Below are 19,134 nucleotides of genomic sequence, written 5' to 3' on the forward strand. Positions count from 1 at the left end.
TTTTTGATCAAGCAAAAAGGCCTTGAGTTCTTTTTACTTATAGAGCTTATTAAGCCCCCTTATGTTCCAAGAGCTAATGATCATGGAGGATTCTCCTCATTGAGGCTAATCCCTTCAGCCACTCTTCTAGTGTTGTTATTCTCCTGTATAACTAGTGGGCTATATCTGTTTTTATTCATCATGCTCATAATTTCTTTTTCCATCAATGCTCCTTTTTGTTGTGAATTTGCTTTATCTTTCATCTTTTGTTTACCCCTGGATTTATGAAATGGTTGCATTTTCATTCCCTGCTCAATCATTTTTTCCACTCTGTCTTGTTGTTCCTTTGCTGGTGTCATATTTTGCTCCTTCTGCACTACTGGTTTCCTAATCAGCTGATCATCCTCTTGTTTTTGTTCACTGCTTTGTCCCTTCTGCTCTACTACTTGTTTAGTAATAGGTTTAGCCTTCCATTGCTTTTTAATCTGGTTATTACCCATTTTCCCCTGCCTTTGTTTCTGTTTTCCAACCTGTTCTACATATCCATCATTTGCCTTCTTCTTCACTGCCTTCTCACACTTCTCCTCATGAGTTCCTATTTGACAACATTGTCCACAGTACATAGGTTTCCATTCATATTCCAGAATTTGTTCTTTATAATGACCTTACTCTTCTTCTATTAACATAGTTTCAGGTAGGTCTTGTGAAACATCCATCTCCACCAGCATACGTGCATAGGATACCCTTTTCCCTTCAGTTGTAAGTCTATCTAGGCATATAGGTTTTCCTAAGTAGCTGGCTATCCTTCCCAAGTTTTTTGGAGTCCAGTATTGTATAGGTAGTCCTGGGAAAATCACCCAAATAGGTATTTTCCTAGCCAATTCCTTGTTCATCTAAAAATTTGGTTCCCACTGCTTCAGAATCATAGGTCGATTATGATATGTATATGGTCCTTGTTGTATAAGTTTGTTCTTATCCTCCTCAGAATTAAATCGAAAGATAAAATACCCATCATCATGTAAGTACATGTGAGGTGCAGTAACAAAGTTTCACACCTCATACACAAACTTTAGCATTTCTTTGAAATTAGGGTTTCCCCCCAATACATACCCAATAACTATCTCCTTCCATTTTTGAGTTTGCTCTGCAACTTCAGCTCGATTCAATCGAACAATCTTCACTCATTCCTTCATTACTGGAGGATAGTATTCCAATTTCATTAACTGTTGTACAAATATGTTGCCTTTTACCACATCAGCTAAAGACGGCTCCTATTGTTTAGGTTCTACTCGATTCACCGAAAAATTCAATTTCCTCGCTGCATTATTAACATCTTCCTCCACTGATTTCTCTTCATTGTTACATTTTAAAGCTTGCATGATCGTTGGTGCACTACCCATTCCAGTCATCCAATGTACGAGCTGCATTTGTCCTATCACTTGTGGCACTCCTGTCTCTGGTGTTACCATTCTTCCTCCTACGTCGTTTTCTGGTATCGTAGGCGGTGCAGTTGGTTGAGATTTACGTTTGGCCATCGTCGTTATGCGCACGTTAGCTTCTTGCTTAACGTGCGCCTGCAGAGCTCAAGCCATTAATAAAAGTCCATCTTTCCATAGGATTCTTATTTGTTTCTGTATGATTTGGAATATGAGCAAATACATGATTTATTTTAAAATCTTAAATAATAATTTATGAAATGTTTACATTATAATTTTAACCAACACAAACTGTAGCTTAATTTAGTTCTAGGGTACTATATTGCACGATGGTCTATGAATTACACTTAATTTTAACATAAAAATAATAAATTTTAATTACGTGTAATTTATTACATCGTCTTTTATATGAAATAAAAAATACAGCATAATTTTTTTTAATAAATTAGTGAAGGTGGCAAACATCCAAAATTGTGGCTGATTGTTCCATAAATAAAGTCAAACTGGTGATGAAAAGGATTACTAAATTTTAGTAACATCCAAAGTAATCATAGGCTACATTTTTTCTTTCTTTAATTTTTATTTTAAAACTCAAATATATTATTTAATATTATAATTGAATAATTTTACGCGCAGAGCTTAATATCTCTCTCTCTTTATATATATATATATTAAAAGCACGAAGGCTCTTAGTAAAATATCATTTGTCATTTTTACCCTTTAAAAATATATTACATATTGGATAAAAAAGTACTTTAAGTTATTTTTCTAATTTTTAGGACGTCAAAATTAATTATATTTTGTATATTTGATTATTCCTTATTTAACATAACTGATATCTAAAGAAAGTAAAAATAGAAAACTTAAAAGTAGGAAATTTTCGTGCATTTAGAGCTATTTTTAGGTTTATGAGTCAATTCCACATGAATATGAACAAGTTGAACCTTAGTAGTTGGACTCAAATATTGTAGCTCAAGGATATCATAGCAAAATCATCTAGCGAACACCCGGTGGACAAATTTATTGTCCTTGTCCTTTGTAGTCTCTCTTATTTGCTTCAGCCATACTACATGTTTGAAATTACTTAATTTGGCTATGAGTAATTTGTCAAGATAAGATCATTGCTTCGAAGTGTTTCTAATTCATTTTCTTATCGTGTTTTATGTGATTTGTTTTTTTTTTTCTTTTGGTTATTGTCACGACCGAATTTCCCACCCTCGGGAGTTGTGACGGCGCCTACTAATGTGAGCTAGGCAAGCCGACTGTTTGAACAAATTACTTTTTTACCAATTTATATTCTTTAATAATTATAAAGCAATAACATGTAGACAGCGAAAATTACAATAAGCGGAAGAAATGCAGTAAACTATCTGAAATATGTATCTAATATAACTGCTTGAGCCTCGACCACCCAGAACTGGTGTCACAGTTTCACATACGATCTAAGAATACCACATACAAAGTCTAAAAGATAAAAGATACATTGTTTCTGAACTAAGTAAATGAAACACGAGTAAAGGGATAGAGGGAGACGCCAGGGCCTGCGGACGCCTCCAGGACTACCTTGGGTCTCTGTGTGGACTGAAGGCAACCACCCAATCTACGGTCCAAAAGCTGCAGCTCCAGGATCTGCACACAGCGCAGAGTGTAGTATCAGCACAACTGACCCCATGTGTTGGCAAGTGTCTAGCCTCACCTAGGCGAAGTAGTGACGAGGTTAGGACCAGACTACCAAATGAACTTGCACAATTCAACTATATACAACGAAAAAGAGGAACAGTAATATACAGTCAAGTATGGGAGGGGTAACATGCTGCGGGGGAACTATCAATTTAGAATGGAAAGACAACAGGTAATTGAAAGAAACAACATATCTCAGATATCAACAAAGTATCAGAAATCGTACGGCACCACCCTTCGTGCTTTTACTCTCGTCCTCACCAAAGCAATCAAGTAATGAAAATGTGCATGGCATCACCCTTCGTGCTTTTACTCTCGTCCTCACCATATAATCAATATAATCGGCATGGAATGGTACTTCGTGCGGCACGGCATCACCCTTCGTGTTTTATACTCTTTCCTAACAAATCATACACGGCATCACCCTTCGTGCTTTAACACTCTCTCACCAAAACAATACACGGCATCACCCTTCGTGCTTTAACATTCTTCCTCACCCAAACAACAATCATAAAAAATAGGGCAAAGGAATAAATAAAATTACAATAAGAATCCCGGCAAGGGAACAATAGTTCAACAATCAAGTCCCGGCAAGGGAACAACATCAAAAGAAACATCAACATCCCAGCAAGGGAGATAACATTAAAAGAAACAATATCCCAGCAAGGGATGCCATGTAATAGTTCTCTTCTTTTTCTCATTGTTACTTTACAACTCACTTCACAACTTGAGCCAATGCTCTAAAAGGTTCAATTACCACTTATACTTTCACATTACATTATACAACTTGAGTCAACGCTCCTCAATGTTCATATGTCATAATTACATTCCACAAACTTTGCCCAACAATAGAAATCATCACCAAAGCATGAATAACACAACGAAGTCATAATAATTACAATATAAGACTCACGGGCATGCTTGACACCAATGTATTGATACTTGTCACCATGCCTATATGTCGTACTCAACAAATACCACATAGCAAAGAGGACTCGACTCCTAATCTCTCAAGCTAAGGTTAGACCAAACACTTACCTCGATGCCACGAACACAATTCAAGCCTCAACTATCACTTTACCTCTTGATTCCACCACCAATTCGCTCGTATCTAGACATAAGTTACTTAATTACATCAATAGACGCTAAATGAATCAATTCTAATGCATGAAAATTAGTTTTTCAAAGTTTTACCCAAAAAGTCAAAAATACCCACCGGGACCACATGGTCAAAAACCGAGGTTCGAACCAAAACCCGATTACCCATTCCCACGAACTCAAATATATAATTTGTTTTGAAATCAGACCTCAAATCGAGGTCCAAATCCCCAATTTTTGAAAAATCTAGGTTATACCCAAAACACCCAATTTTCCCCATGAAAATCATTGATTTTGAGTTGAAATCATGTGAAAAGATATTAACGATTGAAGGAAACGAGTTAAAATTGACTTACAATCGATTTGGAAGAAGAGTTGTCTTTGAAAAATCACCCAAAAGTGCTTTGATTTTGAAAGAGTGTGAAAAATGAAAGATTTTTGGCTAAGTTATAAAATTGCAGGTCGTAGATGTCGCAATTGCGACAAGAGTTCGCAATTGCGAACCCAGACTTCTGCTAAGCTCGCATTTGCGAAGTGACCCTTGCATTTGCGAGGTTGTAATTGCGAACATACAATCGCATTTACAATAACAGGCCCAAATGGGGAGTATCGCATTTGCGAAGGAAAAATCTCGCATTTGCGAGGAAGGGCTGGCCTGGGCTGTTTCGCAGTTGCGACTCAGCCTTCGCATTTGCGAGCCAGGCTTCGCAAATGCAAAGCCTGCAGGCCTGCAATGAAACAGCTGAAGCCTGCACTTTCTCGAGTCCAAAATCCACCCTGTGGCCTATCCAAAACTCACCCGAGCCCTCGAAGCTTCAAACCAAACATGCATACCAACCTAAAAACATCATACGGACTTGTTAGTGCATTCAAATCACCAAAATAACATCAACAACTATGAATTTAGCATCAAAATCATGAAAATACTTAAGAACTTCAAATTTTCCAAATTTCTTAAATAAGGTCTGATTCACGTCATTTCAAGTCCATTTCTTACCAATTTTCACAAGCTCGACTCAAATCATATATAAGACCTATACCAGGCTCCAGAACCAAAATATGGGCCCGATACTAATGGTTTCAAACATAAATTCTTTTCTTTATTTCATAATTAATTCAGCAAAATAATTTCTTTCAAAAATTCATTTCTCGGGCTTGAGACCTCGGAATTCAATTCCGGGCATATGCCCAAGTCCCATATTTTCCTACGGACCCTCCGGGACCGTCAAATCACGGGTCCGGGTTCGTTTACCCAAAATGTTGACGGAAGTCAACTTAAACTCATTATAAAGGCACAATTCATCATTTTTCACAAATTTTCACATAATGGCATTCCGGCTAAGCGCCCGAACAGTGCACGCAAATCGAGGTGAGATGGAAAGAGGTTTTTAAAGCCTCGAAATGCAGAATTTGTTTCTAAAGCAAGTGATGACCGACCCACATTCTCCACATCGAAAGAGGTTTTTATGGCCTCAGAATGCAGAAGAAGGAAGTACCTGAGTCGGGGAAAAGATGGGGATAACGGCTCCGCATATTGGACTCAGACTCCCAGGTTGATGCTTCGGCAGGCTGACCTCTCCACTGAACACGGCAGAAGGAAAACTCTTCGATCTCAACTAACGAACCTGCCGGTCTAGAATAGCTATCAGCTCCTCCTCATAAGACAAGTCCTTGTCCAACTGGACAGTGCTAAAATCTAACACATGGGATGGATCGACGTGATACTTCTGAAGCACGGACACATGAAACATTGGATGCACGGCTGATAAACTCGGCGACAACGCAAGTCTGTAAGCCACCTCTCCCACTCGGTCAAGAATCTCAAATGGGCCAATGAACCTAGGGCTAAGCTCACCCTTCTTCCCAAATCTCATCACGCCCTTCATAGACGACACCCGAAGCAATACCCGCTCACTGACCATGAATGCCAAATCTAGAACCTTACGGTCGGCATAACTCTTTTGCTTGGACTGAGCCGTAAGAAGCCGATCGTGAATGATCATGACCTTGTTCAAGGCGTCCTGTACTAGATCTGTACCCAACAACCAAGCCTCTCCCGGCTCAAACTATCCAACCGACAACCGATACCGCCTACCATACAAAGCCTCATAAGGAGCCATCTGGATATCGAGTGGTAGTTGTTGTTGTAGGCAAACTCTGCTAAAGGCAAAATACCACGAGCCTCTAAAGTCAATGACACAAGCCCGGAGCATATCCTCCAAAATCTGAATGGTCCGCTCGGACTGCCCGTCCGTCTGAGGATGAAATGTTGTGCTCAACTCAACCCGTGTGCCCAACTCTTGCTGAACTACTATCCAAATATGGGAGGTAAGATGTGTACCTCGGTCCAAAATGATAGACACGGGAACACCATGAAGACGAACTACCTCCCGGATATAGATCTCAGCTAACCTCTCGGAAGAATAGGATACTACCACAGGAATGAAATGTGCTGACTTGGTCAGCCTATCAACAATAGCCCATACTGCATCGAACTTCCTCTGAGTCCGTGGGAGTCCAACAACGAAGTCCATAGTGATACGCTCCCACTTTCACTCAGGAATCTCAATCTTCTGGAACAAACCACCATGTCTCTAATGCTCGTACTTAACCTGCTGACAATTCAAACACCGAGCCACATATGCAACGATATCATTCTTCATTCATCTCCACCAATAATGCTGCCGCAAATCCTGGTACATCTTAGCGGCGCCCAGATGAATAGAGTACCGGGAGCTACGGGGCTCCTCTAAAATCAACTCTCGAAGCCCATCCACATTAGGCACACAAACGCGACCCTACAATCTCAAAACTCCATCATCTCCTAAGGTAACCTGCTTGGCATTCCATGCTGCACCATGTCTCGGAGGACACATAAATGAGGATCATCATACTGCCGATCTCGGATACGCTCTAATAAAGAAGAACGGGCGACTGTGAAGCTAACACATGGCTGGGCTCAGAAACATCCAACCTCACAAACTGATTGGCCAAAGACTGAACATCCAAAGCAAGCAATCTCTCACCGATCGGAGTATAAGCAAGACTGCCCATACTGGCTGACTTCTTACTCAAAGCATCGGCCACCACATTGACCTTTCCTAGATGATATAAGATGGTGATATCTTAGTCCTTTAATAGCTCCAACCACCTTCTCTGCCTCAAATTTAGCTCCTTCTGCTTGAACAAATACTGCAAACTCTAGTGATCCGTGAACATCTCACATGCCACGCCATACAGATAATGCCTTCAAATCTTCAACGCGTGAACGATGGTTGCTAACTCCAAATCATGAACCGAATAGTTCTTCTCATGAATCTTCAACTGTCGTGAAGCATAGGCAATGACCTTTCTATCCTACATCAATACCGCGCCAAGTCCAATACGAGATGTATCACAATAAACTGTATAAGGCCCTGAATCTGTGGGCAAAACCAACACTGGTGCCGTAGTCACAGCTGTCTTGAGCTTCTGAAAGCTCGCCTCACACTCATATAACCACCTGAAATGGGCACCCTTCTGGGTCAACCTGGTCATCGAGGCTGCGATAGATGAAAACCCCTCTACAAACTGACGATAGTAGCCTGCCAATCCCAAGAAACTCCGGATCTCTGTAGCTGATGCTGGTCTAGGCCAGTTCTTGACTGCCTCAATCTTCTTCGGATCAACCTGAATACCCTCTGCTGATACAACATGACCCAGGAATGCAACTGAACTCAGCCAGAACTTACACTTCGAAAACTTAGCATATAACTGACTATCTATCAAAGTCTGAAGAACCACTCTAGGATGCTGCTCGTGCTCCTCCTAGCTGCGGGAATAGATCAAAATATCATCAATGAAGACTATCATCAAGTAAGGGTTGAATACTCGGTTCATCAAATCCATAAAAGTTGATGGGGCATTTGTCAACCCGAATGACATCACCAAGAACTCATAATGTCTGTATCGAGTGTGGAAAGTTGTCTTAGGGACATCGGATGCCCTAATCTTCAACTGATGGTAGCCAGATCTCAAGTCAATCTTCGAAAATACCTTAGCACCCTGAATCTAATCAAACAAATCATCAGTCATCGGCAATGAATACTTACTCTTGATTGTAACCTTGTTCAACTGCCGGTAATCAATACATGTCCTCATCGATCCATCCTTCTTCTTAACAAACAATACCGGCGCACCCTAAGGCAAAACACTCGGTCTAATGAAACCTTTCTCAAGCAAGTCTTGCAACTGGTCCTTCAACTCTTTCAACTCAGGCGGGACCATACGATACGGCGGGATAGAAATGGGCAGAGTGCCCGGAGCCAAATCAATGCAAAAGTCAATATCCCTGTCGGGTGGCATACCCGGCAAGTCTGAAGGAAATACCTCAGGAAACTCATGAACAACGGGCACAAAATCAATAGAAGTAACCTCAGCACTAGAATCACAAACATAGGCCAAATAGGCCAAACACCCCTTCTCGACCATACGACGAGCCTTAATATATGAGATAACACTATTGGTAGAATGACCAGGAGTCCCTCTCCACTCTAAACATGTTAAACCCGACAAGGCTAAGGTCACAATCTTGGCATGACAGTCCAAGATAGCATGATAAGGTGATAACCAGTCCATCCTAATATGACATCGAAATCAACCATGTCCAGAAGAAGCAAATCTACACGAGTCTCAAGACCTCCAATCACAACTATACATGAACGATGGACTTGATCTACCATAATAGAATCACCCACCGGTGTAGACACATAAATAGGAGCACTCAAAGAATCACTAGGAATGACCAAATACGGTGCAAAATAAGATGACACATAGGAGTATATAGATCCCGGATCAAATAAAACTGAAGAATCTCTGCTACAAACCAGAACAGTACCTGTGATAACTACATCAGAAGCCTCAACCTCAGGCCTGGCTAGAAGAGCATAACATCGGGGTTGGGCCCCACCACCCTGAACTACATCTCTGGGATGGCCTGCGGCTTACTGGCCTCCACCTATAGTGGCCCGAGCTCCACCTCTAATACCTCTACCTCCACCTCCACCTCTAGTACCTCTACCCCCACCTCTAGCTAGCTGGGCAGGCTGTGGAACACTCGGTGCCTGAACCATGGCACGGGAACCCTGATGTTGGGAGCTGTTCGGTGCTCGACGGCAAAACCTAGCAATGTGACCCATATCACCGCAAGTGTAACAAGCCCTCGGCTACTGAGATTGCTGACCCTGACGACCTGAATGACCACCCCGAAAACTCTGAAGCGGCGGTGCACTGATAGGAGCTGGTGGTGCACTGTAGGACTGCTGATCAAAATACTGCATATAGGAACCACGACCACCCGAGGCACCGTGAGAAACTTGAAGTGCTGACTGAAAAGGCCTAGGAGAATGGCCTCTACCATACGAATCTCTACCTCCAGACGAGGTACCACTGAATCGGCCTGAATGACGAGGCCTCTTGTCAGACCCCGGACCACCTCCCTGCGATAAAACCATCTCAACTCCCTTGGCCACATTGGCCGCCTCCTAGAAAGAAATCTCACTCCCTGTCTCCTTGGCCATCTAAAGCCGAATAGGCTGGATAAGTCCCCCAATGAACCTTCTCACCCTCTCTCTCTCTCTCTCTCGGTGGGAAATATGATAAGAGCATGGCAGCCAAGTCGATGAATCTAGTCTCATACTGAGTAACAGTCATAGAACCCTGCTGGAGACGCTCAAACTACCTCCGATAGATATCTCTCTGAGTGATAGGGAGAAACTTCTCCAGAAATAGCTGAGTAAACTGCTCCCAAGTCAAAGCTGGCGATCCGGCTAGCCCTGCCAAACAATAATCTCTCCACCAAGTCTTGGCGGATCCAGACAAGCGAAAAGTAGCAAAATCGACCCTATTGGTCTCCACTATACCCATGTTCCTGAGAACCTCATGACAACTGTCTAGATAATCCTGGGGATCCTCAGAAGATGCACCGCTGAAAGTAGTAGTGAAGAACTCGGTGAACCTTTCCAACCTCCACAAAGCATCGGCAGACATAGCTGCTCCATCACCGGTTTGAGCTACCATGCCCGGCTAAACTGTTCCAACTGGCTGAACTGCTGGAGTCTAGAACTGGGGAGCTATCTGCTCCGAAGTGCGAGTAGCAGGAGTATGGACTCCTCCCCCAACCTGAGAGACGGCTTTTGCTACAGGAAGCAAGCCTGCTCGGGTGACACTCTCCATAAGGCCCACTAGACGGACCAGAGCATCCTAGAGTACGGGGGTAGCAATAAACCCCTTTGGGACCTGAACTGGGCTCATTGAAACTGTATAGGCCGGAACCTCATCATCAAAGTCAACCTGAGGCTCCACCGTTGGTGCTGCTGCTCTGGGCTGAGCTCTGCCCCTACCTCGGCCTCGCCCTCTGCCCCTCGTTGGAGCTGCTGCTGGGGGCTTGGGCTGCTAGTCAGTGGATGAGGAAGCACGTGTTCTCACCATCTGCGAAAGAACAGAGTAGAAATCCAATTAGCATTGAGAAACCAAACCGCACCACAGGAAAGAATAAATGTGAAGTTTTTCCTAACTCTGTATCCTCTTGGGGATAAGTACAGACGTCTCTGTACCGATCCCTCAGACTCTACTAAGCTTGTTTGTGAACTGTGAGACCCATGTAACCTAGAGCTAAGATACCAACTTGTCATGACCCGGATTTCCCACCCTCGGGAGTCGTGATGGCGCCTACTAATGTGAGCTAGGCAAGCCGACTGTTTGAACAAATTACCTTTTACCAATTTATATTCTTTAACAATTACAAAGCAATAACGTGTAGACAACGGAAATTACAATAAGCGGAAGAAATGCAGTAAACTATCTGAAATATGTATCTAATACAACTGTTTGAGCCTCGACCACCCAAAGCTGGTGTCACAGTTTCACAAATGATCTAAGAATACTACATACAAAGTCTGAAAGATAAAAGATACACTATTGCTGAACTAAGTAAATGAAACACGAGTAAAGGGATAGAGGGAGACGACAGGGCCTGAGGACGCCTGCAGGACTACCTTGGGTCTCCGCGTGAACTGAAGGCAGCCACCCAATCTACGATCCAAAAGTTGCTGCTCCGGGATCTGCACACAGTGCAGAGTGTAGTATCAGCACAACCGACCTCATGCGCTGGTAACTGCCTAGCCTAACCTCGGCAAAGTAGTGACGAGGCTAGGACCAGACTCCCAAATGAAAATGCACAATTCAACTATATACAACGGAAAAGAAGAACAGTAGTATACAGTCAAGTATGGGAGAGGTAATATGCTGCGGGGGAACTATCAATTTAGAATGGAAAGACAACAAGTAATTGAAAGAAACAACATATCTCAGATATCAACAAAGAATCAGAAATCGCACGGCACTACCCTTCGTGCTTTTACTCTCGTCCTCACCAAAGCAATCAAGTAATGAAAATGTGCACGGCATCACCCTTCATGCTTTTACTCTCGTCCTCACCATATAATCAATATAATCGGCACGGAATGGTACATCATGCGGCACGGCATCACCCTTCGTGCTTTACATTCTTTCCTCACAAATCATACACGGCATCACCCTTCGTGCTTTAACACTCTCTCACCAAAACAATACACGGCATCACCCTTCGTGCTTTAACACTCTTCCTCACCCAAACAACAATCACAAATAATAGGGAAAGGGAATAAATGAAATTACAATAAGAATCCCGACAAGGGAACAATAGTTCAACAATCAAGTCTCGGCAAGGGAACAACATCAAAAGAAACATCAACGTCCCGGCAAGGGATATAACATTAAAAGCAACAACATCCCGGCAAGGGAAGCCACGTAATAACTCTCTTATTTTTCTCATTGTTACTTTACAACTCACTTCATAACTTGAGCCAATGCTCTAAAAGGTTCAATTACCACTTATACTTTCACATTTCATTATACAACTTGAGCCAACGCTCCTCAATATTCATATGTCATAATTACATTCCACAAACTTTGCCCAACAATAGAAATCATCACCAAAGCATGAATAACACAACGAAATCGTAATAATCACAATATAAGACTCACGGGCATGCTTGACACCAACGTATAGATAGTCGTCACCATGCCTATACGTCGTACTCAACAAATACCACATAGCAAATAGGACTCGACTCCTAATCCCTCAAGCTAAGGTTAGACTAAACACTTACCTCGATGCCACGAACACAATTCAAGCCTCAACTATCGCTTTACCTCTTGATTCCACCACCAATTCGCTCTTATCTAGCCACAAGTTACTTAATTACATCATTAGACGCTAAATGAATCAATTCTAATGCATGAAAATGAGTTTCCAAAGTTTTACCCAAAAAGTCAAAAATCGCCCCCAGGCCCACATGTTCTAAACCCGAGGTTCGAACCAAAACTCGATTACCCATTCCCCCACGAACTCAAATATATAATTTATTTTGAAACCGAACCTCAAATTGAGGTCCAAATCCCCAATTTTCGAAAAACCTAGGTTATACCCAAAACACCCAATTTCCCCCATGAAAATCATTGATTTTGAGTTGAAATCATGTGAAAAGATGTTAATGATTAAAGGAAACGAGTTAAAATTGACTTACAATCGATTTGGAAGAAGAGTTGTCTTTGAAAAATCGCCCAAGAGTGTTTTGGTTTTGAAAGCGTGTGAAAAATGAAAGATTTTCGGCTAAGTTATAAAATTGTAGGTCGCAGATGTCGCAATTGCGAACCCAGACTTCTGCTAAGCTCGCATTTGCGAAGTGACCCTCGCATTTGTGAGTCGGAATTGCGAACATACAATCGCATTTGCGATAACATGCCCAAATGGGAAGTATCGCATTTGCGAAGGAAAAATCTCGCATTTGCGAGGAAGGTCTGGCTTGGGTTGTTTCGCATTTGTGACTCAGCCTTCGCATTTGCGAGCCCCTGCAGGCCTGCAATGAAACAGTTGAAGCCTGCAATTTTTCAAGTACAAAATCCACCCCGTGGCCTATCCAAAACTCACCCGAGCCCTCAGGGCTCCAAACCAAACTTGCATACCAACCTAAAAATATCATACGGGCTTACTCGTGCATTCAAATCACCAAAATAATATCAACAACTATGAATTTAGCATCAAAATCATGAAATTACTTAAGAACTTCAAATTTTCCAAATTTCTCAAATAAGGTTCGATTCACGTCATTTCAAGTCCGTTTCATACCAATTTTCACAGGCTCGACTCAAATCATATATAAGACCTGTATCGGATTTCGGAACCAAAATACGGGCCCGATAACAATGGTTTCAAACATAAATTCTTTTCTTTATTTCATAATTAATTCAGCAAAACAATTTCTTTCAAAAATTCATTTCTCGGACTTGGGACCTCGGAATTCAATTCCGCGCATACGCCCAAGTCCCATATTTTCCTACGGACCCTCCGGAATCGTTAAATCACGGGTCCAGGTCCGTTTACTCAAAATGTTGACCGAAGTCAACTTAAACTCATTTTAAAGACAAAATTCATCATTTTTCACAGATTTTCACATAATGACTTTCCGGTTACGCGCCTGGACTACGCACGTAAATCGAGGTGAGACAGAAAGAAGTTTTTAAGGCCTCGGAACGCAGAATTTATTTCTAAAACAAGTGATGACCTTTTGGATCATCACAGTTATGCTGGAAGCTTATTTGATATCTAGACAAAGTTGAGTTGAATGGATGTTGTTGTTCTGTTGCTAGTCTATCATGGTGATGGTGATAGCTAAACCTTGAAGGCAATGAATCGATATCTTTGCTGATTACGGTCCTTGACTCTTCCTGATTGATATTGTATCACTTCAAAAACTATATGCATTGCTCCTATTTGGAGGTGCACGGAGCGTTTCGGCTTTATGCATCCTAAGTTGATAACATATAGTCATGTTCTATTCCAAATATCTTATCTTCTGTTAGTACATTATCCTAATTGCTATCTAATGATCTATATGTCATATTCAAATTGCGTTCATATAGGAAAAGATCACGGACGTGTGAAAAAAGGAATATAGGCATGGAGCTTTCTTCATAGGGAGTTGACAGCAAGCATTTTTATTCATGTTGCATACTAACACTCTCCTTTTTCTAAATATCTTACTAATCAATTAGAATTCAGCCTAAACATCAAGGTCAACTGCTGAGTGTCAGTGTCATTTAAATCTTTATACTGTCAACACTATTTAAATCGACGGGATTTACGTTTCTTTATACATTTACAGGGTTTACACAAGATATAAAGAAAGCAAATAACTTTACTTGAAAGAGGACTTGGAGATTTAAAATTAAAAAGTTCTGTAAGTTCGACATATACAAAAATATATATGTATTTGTGTATGGCAGTATGTGTCGAACCCAAAAATTTTAACAGCGAAATTTTCAACAAGCTGCTCACCAAGGTTTTTTAAGTTAAAATGTAAATCAACTAATTAACATTTAAGTCTTAACAACTATATGTTAGATAAAAGCTAACAGCGAAAAGTTGGCCTAACACTACAAAGAATTTGGTAAATTGTGGCGGTTTATTTATGGAAGTCATAAAAAAACTCCCACTATATGTTTGTTTTGTGGCGTTTGAGCCAACCCCCACAAAATAGTTCTTATTGTGGCGATTTAAGTGTGGGGGTCGTAAAAGACCCCCTCTATATATTTAATTCGTGGCGTTTGTTCCCACCTCCTCAAAATTTATTTTATTATGGCGGTTTTTTTGTGAAGGTTTTTGATAACCTCCACAATATATCAATTCCAGGTGTTTGAGAAATTGTTACAACTCGATACAAGTTAACGATTATTAACTCATGAAATTTTTTAGTTATTTTTCCACCTTATTTCATTAAAATTAAATCAAATTATATATTTTAGTTAAAACTTTGCGAATTAATGCAATTTACGTCAATATCTATACCTTCTAGTTTGTAATCTTTTTCTCCTCACTTTCTTCAACAACAAAAATAAAGGTTTTTCATTATTTCTTTATGTCTTACTCGCTAGTTTTTCTTTCATTGTCTTTGTGCATTTCTTTAATTCATCTCTCTATCTTTAGCAAAAAATAATAACGACTTCTATTTCATTTCTTCCTCGTAGGTTTCTTATTTATAGATTTATACGAAATGTTTACCCATAAATACTAACATAATTTCTAACCACGTGAGTAGGGGTGTACATGGACCGGGTTGGTTCGGATTTTTCAATTACCAAACCAAACGAATTGTCTCGGATTTTTAAATCTATAAACCAAACCGAACCAACAAAAGTCGGATTTTTCAATCTCGAAATTTTCAGGTTTTTTTCGACAAGATCTTCGTAGCATAAAATTTATAATTTGTGCTTTAATATTTCTTAGTGTCACGACCCAAACTGGAGGGCCATGACTAGCACCCGACCATACTTGCCGAGCACCAACGTACATTTTATCTAATTTTTTTTTATTATCTTTTAGGGTTGACGAGATCAATATAAATGGTAGACATGGATCATGGACAACCAACAATAAAATATGATGGCATGAACATACATAGCAGGGGATGACCAGACAATCAAGAAATTACATATAAGGTACGAGCTATCACGCTACCATGAAAGACTATACAACAAAAACAAGCCGACAAGGCATATCAAGCTATACATGAATCGACACTTGTCTATGAGCCTCTATAGGAACATAAGTACTGCAACATAGCCGGAACAGGTCCCCGACATACCCATAATATCTACAACAAAAATGCATACCAAGACCACGACAAGTCTGGAGAAGGGATCTCGAATTGGACAGCCTACTATGGTGGGGGAGCTGCACCTGCCTGTCTATCAGGACCTGCAGCACGACATGCAACTTCCACAAATAAAAGGATGTCAGTACAAATAAAGTACCGAGTATGTAAGGCAGGGAACCATAAATACGAACAGTAATGTAAGCAGGGATAGAGAATATACAACCTGGAACATTTGAGTACCTCTGAGGGCTACTGACATAGAATGCATGATACATATGTATGTATACATAAACTTTTAAAACATACGCCTCTGTGGGCATCATCATCATCATATCGTATCCAGCCATAATAGGCTCGGTAAAAACATACCCGACCGTCATAAGGCTCGGTAGAATCGTACCCGGCCACGTGGAGCTCGGTAAAATCCAACTGATCAGTGGTTGCACAATATGTGCCGTATTCGGCCGACTATAGCGCGACTCGGTAGAGTAAAATAGATACATATATATAATGCATGCTCGACTCATGGAATCACATTCTAAACCTTTCGGAGTGACGTAAGGTCGGTATCCTCTGTACACGTTATTAGGACCAACTCTTCATTACGAACCTTATAAGAATCAGGAAGTACCAACAACATTGATAACATAAGAATAAGAGAAGCAACATTAACATCAATCTTTCCATAAGAGGGAAAGCAATGTAAGTACTGCTAGCTTCTAAGAGTAGAGTATCTTTGGAAGCTCGTTCATTACCTTATGTACAATCGGAGTCGTGCAAAAGAAGAAAAGGGATAGCCTCACATCCTTGTATATACTGCCCCAATCACAAGCTATGCAATTGTCACAACTCCTTAGTCTACAATAAGAGAAACGATACTATCGTAATCATTTAAGCGTCATAACTATTATGTATCGACCACAACCTATTTTACGTTGAAACGGACAGCACCTCCCCTATATATATGACTTCACACCATTCAAAACAATCACCAAACAGCCCAAACAACATCAATAATAAACATATTGAGCCTCCCAAAACAGTCCACGCACAACCTAATTACATCATACATACGACAGCCACCGTAGTCGTGTCAAACGACCCGGAAATGTTACGAATAACTATAAGCCCACAAACCTACATATATATGGTGTTTCTCCACACTCTTACACCTCCAAAACTCCACAAAATAGTAGTAAAACACGCAGCCCAATAGCAACACAAAACAGTCCACAAAACAGTCCGCTACAAGTGAATAACTCGAACTCACGGCTTCCGATCACCATCCCGTGAGTTCTTACATGTATAGAACGAATTACCATGAATTCACAGCAGAGAAAAATGTATGAAAGATGGGAGTAACTTACCTTACTTGTTGGATAACTCAGCCCTTCCCTTGGTTCTTCAAACTCTAGGTTTTACTTTCAAATAGAACTTGAAAGAGAGGGAAAATCGATTAGGGTTTGTGTGGGATTTTTGGGGAGGAGTTGCAGGGGTTAACTTTGGTTTTGAGGGTCTGAAATATGGATGAAATAACGCAGTTCATAACCCCTTAAAAGTCCTCTCTTGGTCGACTTAGGTCTTTTAATTTTGTCCTATCATTTTGGCAAGTAGGTGATGCACCTACTTGTCATCTACCAATCTGCGCAGGCTTGTGAAAATATGAATATCTCTATACTCCGAGATCGTATTGACAAACGGTTTAATACGTTAGAAACTAATAGATCTTTAATTTTGTGGGTAGATCACCTCGTAATTCCTTGAAAATTAGGAGAAAATCTTAGAAACATTTAACCTAATGTTTAAGTAAAATTATGAACCTAAGTTGCGACAATGTTTGTCGACTTTTGTTTCATAACTCGTTTGACTTCAAGACTTATGATACGAATATTATATGATTCAAATACATTAATACATGACCTCTTGAGTGTATTAATAACCTCTAGGTTTACCTGAAAATACGAGTTACAACATCCTTGATTCGTTTAACTTCTAATACTTGTTAATCACCCTTATACACCCTTGTATCACTTAAGACCAATAGGATTAACTTCTTATCATCTCAAAGGTAATTCCTTCTTGGATTTATGTTAACTAATATATGGCATGAACTAACGCGTGTGGATATGGGTTGTAACACCCTTCCCCCCTTAGGAACATTCGTCCTCGAATGTAAGGGTTCATGGGGAGTTTAAATCATCGTGGATTCCGGTCAAGTTTCTCCCATAAATAGAGGACAAACTTGAAAGCGGTTAACTCAATGTATGGCCTTACAAGATTATGCAAAGCATTATGGACATGTACATTATCTGCATATCGCCATTTTGTATTAAGGAAGAGTATTCTCAAGTTATTGTTTACCTCATAGAGCCATTTCACCTTCCAATGTATCATGTGTTCCACCAGCATCCTTGTTATCTTCATTCTGGAATAGGTAGGTATTTATACTTCATCTCCTCTTCTGCTTCCCATGTTATTTCTTCCATATTCTTGTTCCTCTACAATACTTTGATGGAAGCTACATCTTTTGTTCTCAGCTTGCGGACTTGTCGATCAAATATAGCCACTAGCACTTCTTCATATGATAGGTCCTCTGTAACCTGTACATCTTTGATAGGGAAGACTCAAGAAGGGTCTCCAATACATTTCCTCAACATAGATACATGGAATACCGGGTGGACAAATTCCAATTCGGATGGCAATTCTAACTCATAAGCAACCTGTTCAATCCGTTGAAGAATTTTATATGGCCCGATATACCTTGGACTCAGCTTACCTTTCTTCCCAAAACGCATAATACCCTTCATTGGTGAGATCCTCAGGAAAACCCAATCACCAACCTCAAACTCCAGATCATGACGTCGGACATCGGAATAAGATTTTTGTCTGCTTTGTGCCGTTCTCAATCGCTCATGTATCACTTTCACCTTCTCAATAGCTTGGTGAATCAAATCTGGCCCATATAATTCTGTTTCACCGACTTCGAACCATCCCACTGGTGATCTACATCTTCTCCCATATAGTGCCTCGTATGGGGCCATTTTAATACGGGAATGGTAGCTATTATTGTAGGCAAATTCTATGAGTGGAAGATGGTCATCCCAATTTCCCTTAAAATCTAGAACACATGCTCGTAGCATATCTTCTAGTGTCTGAATGGTACGTTCAGCCTGTCCGTCAGTCTGCGGATGAAATGCAATGCTGAG

Source organism: Nicotiana tabacum, chromosome 16 (assembly GCF_000715075.1).
Source record: "Nicotiana tabacum cultivar K326 chromosome 16, ASM71507v2, whole genome shotgun sequence".
Taxonomy (NCBI): domain Eukaryota; kingdom Viridiplantae; phylum Streptophyta; class Magnoliopsida; order Solanales; family Solanaceae; genus Nicotiana; species Nicotiana tabacum.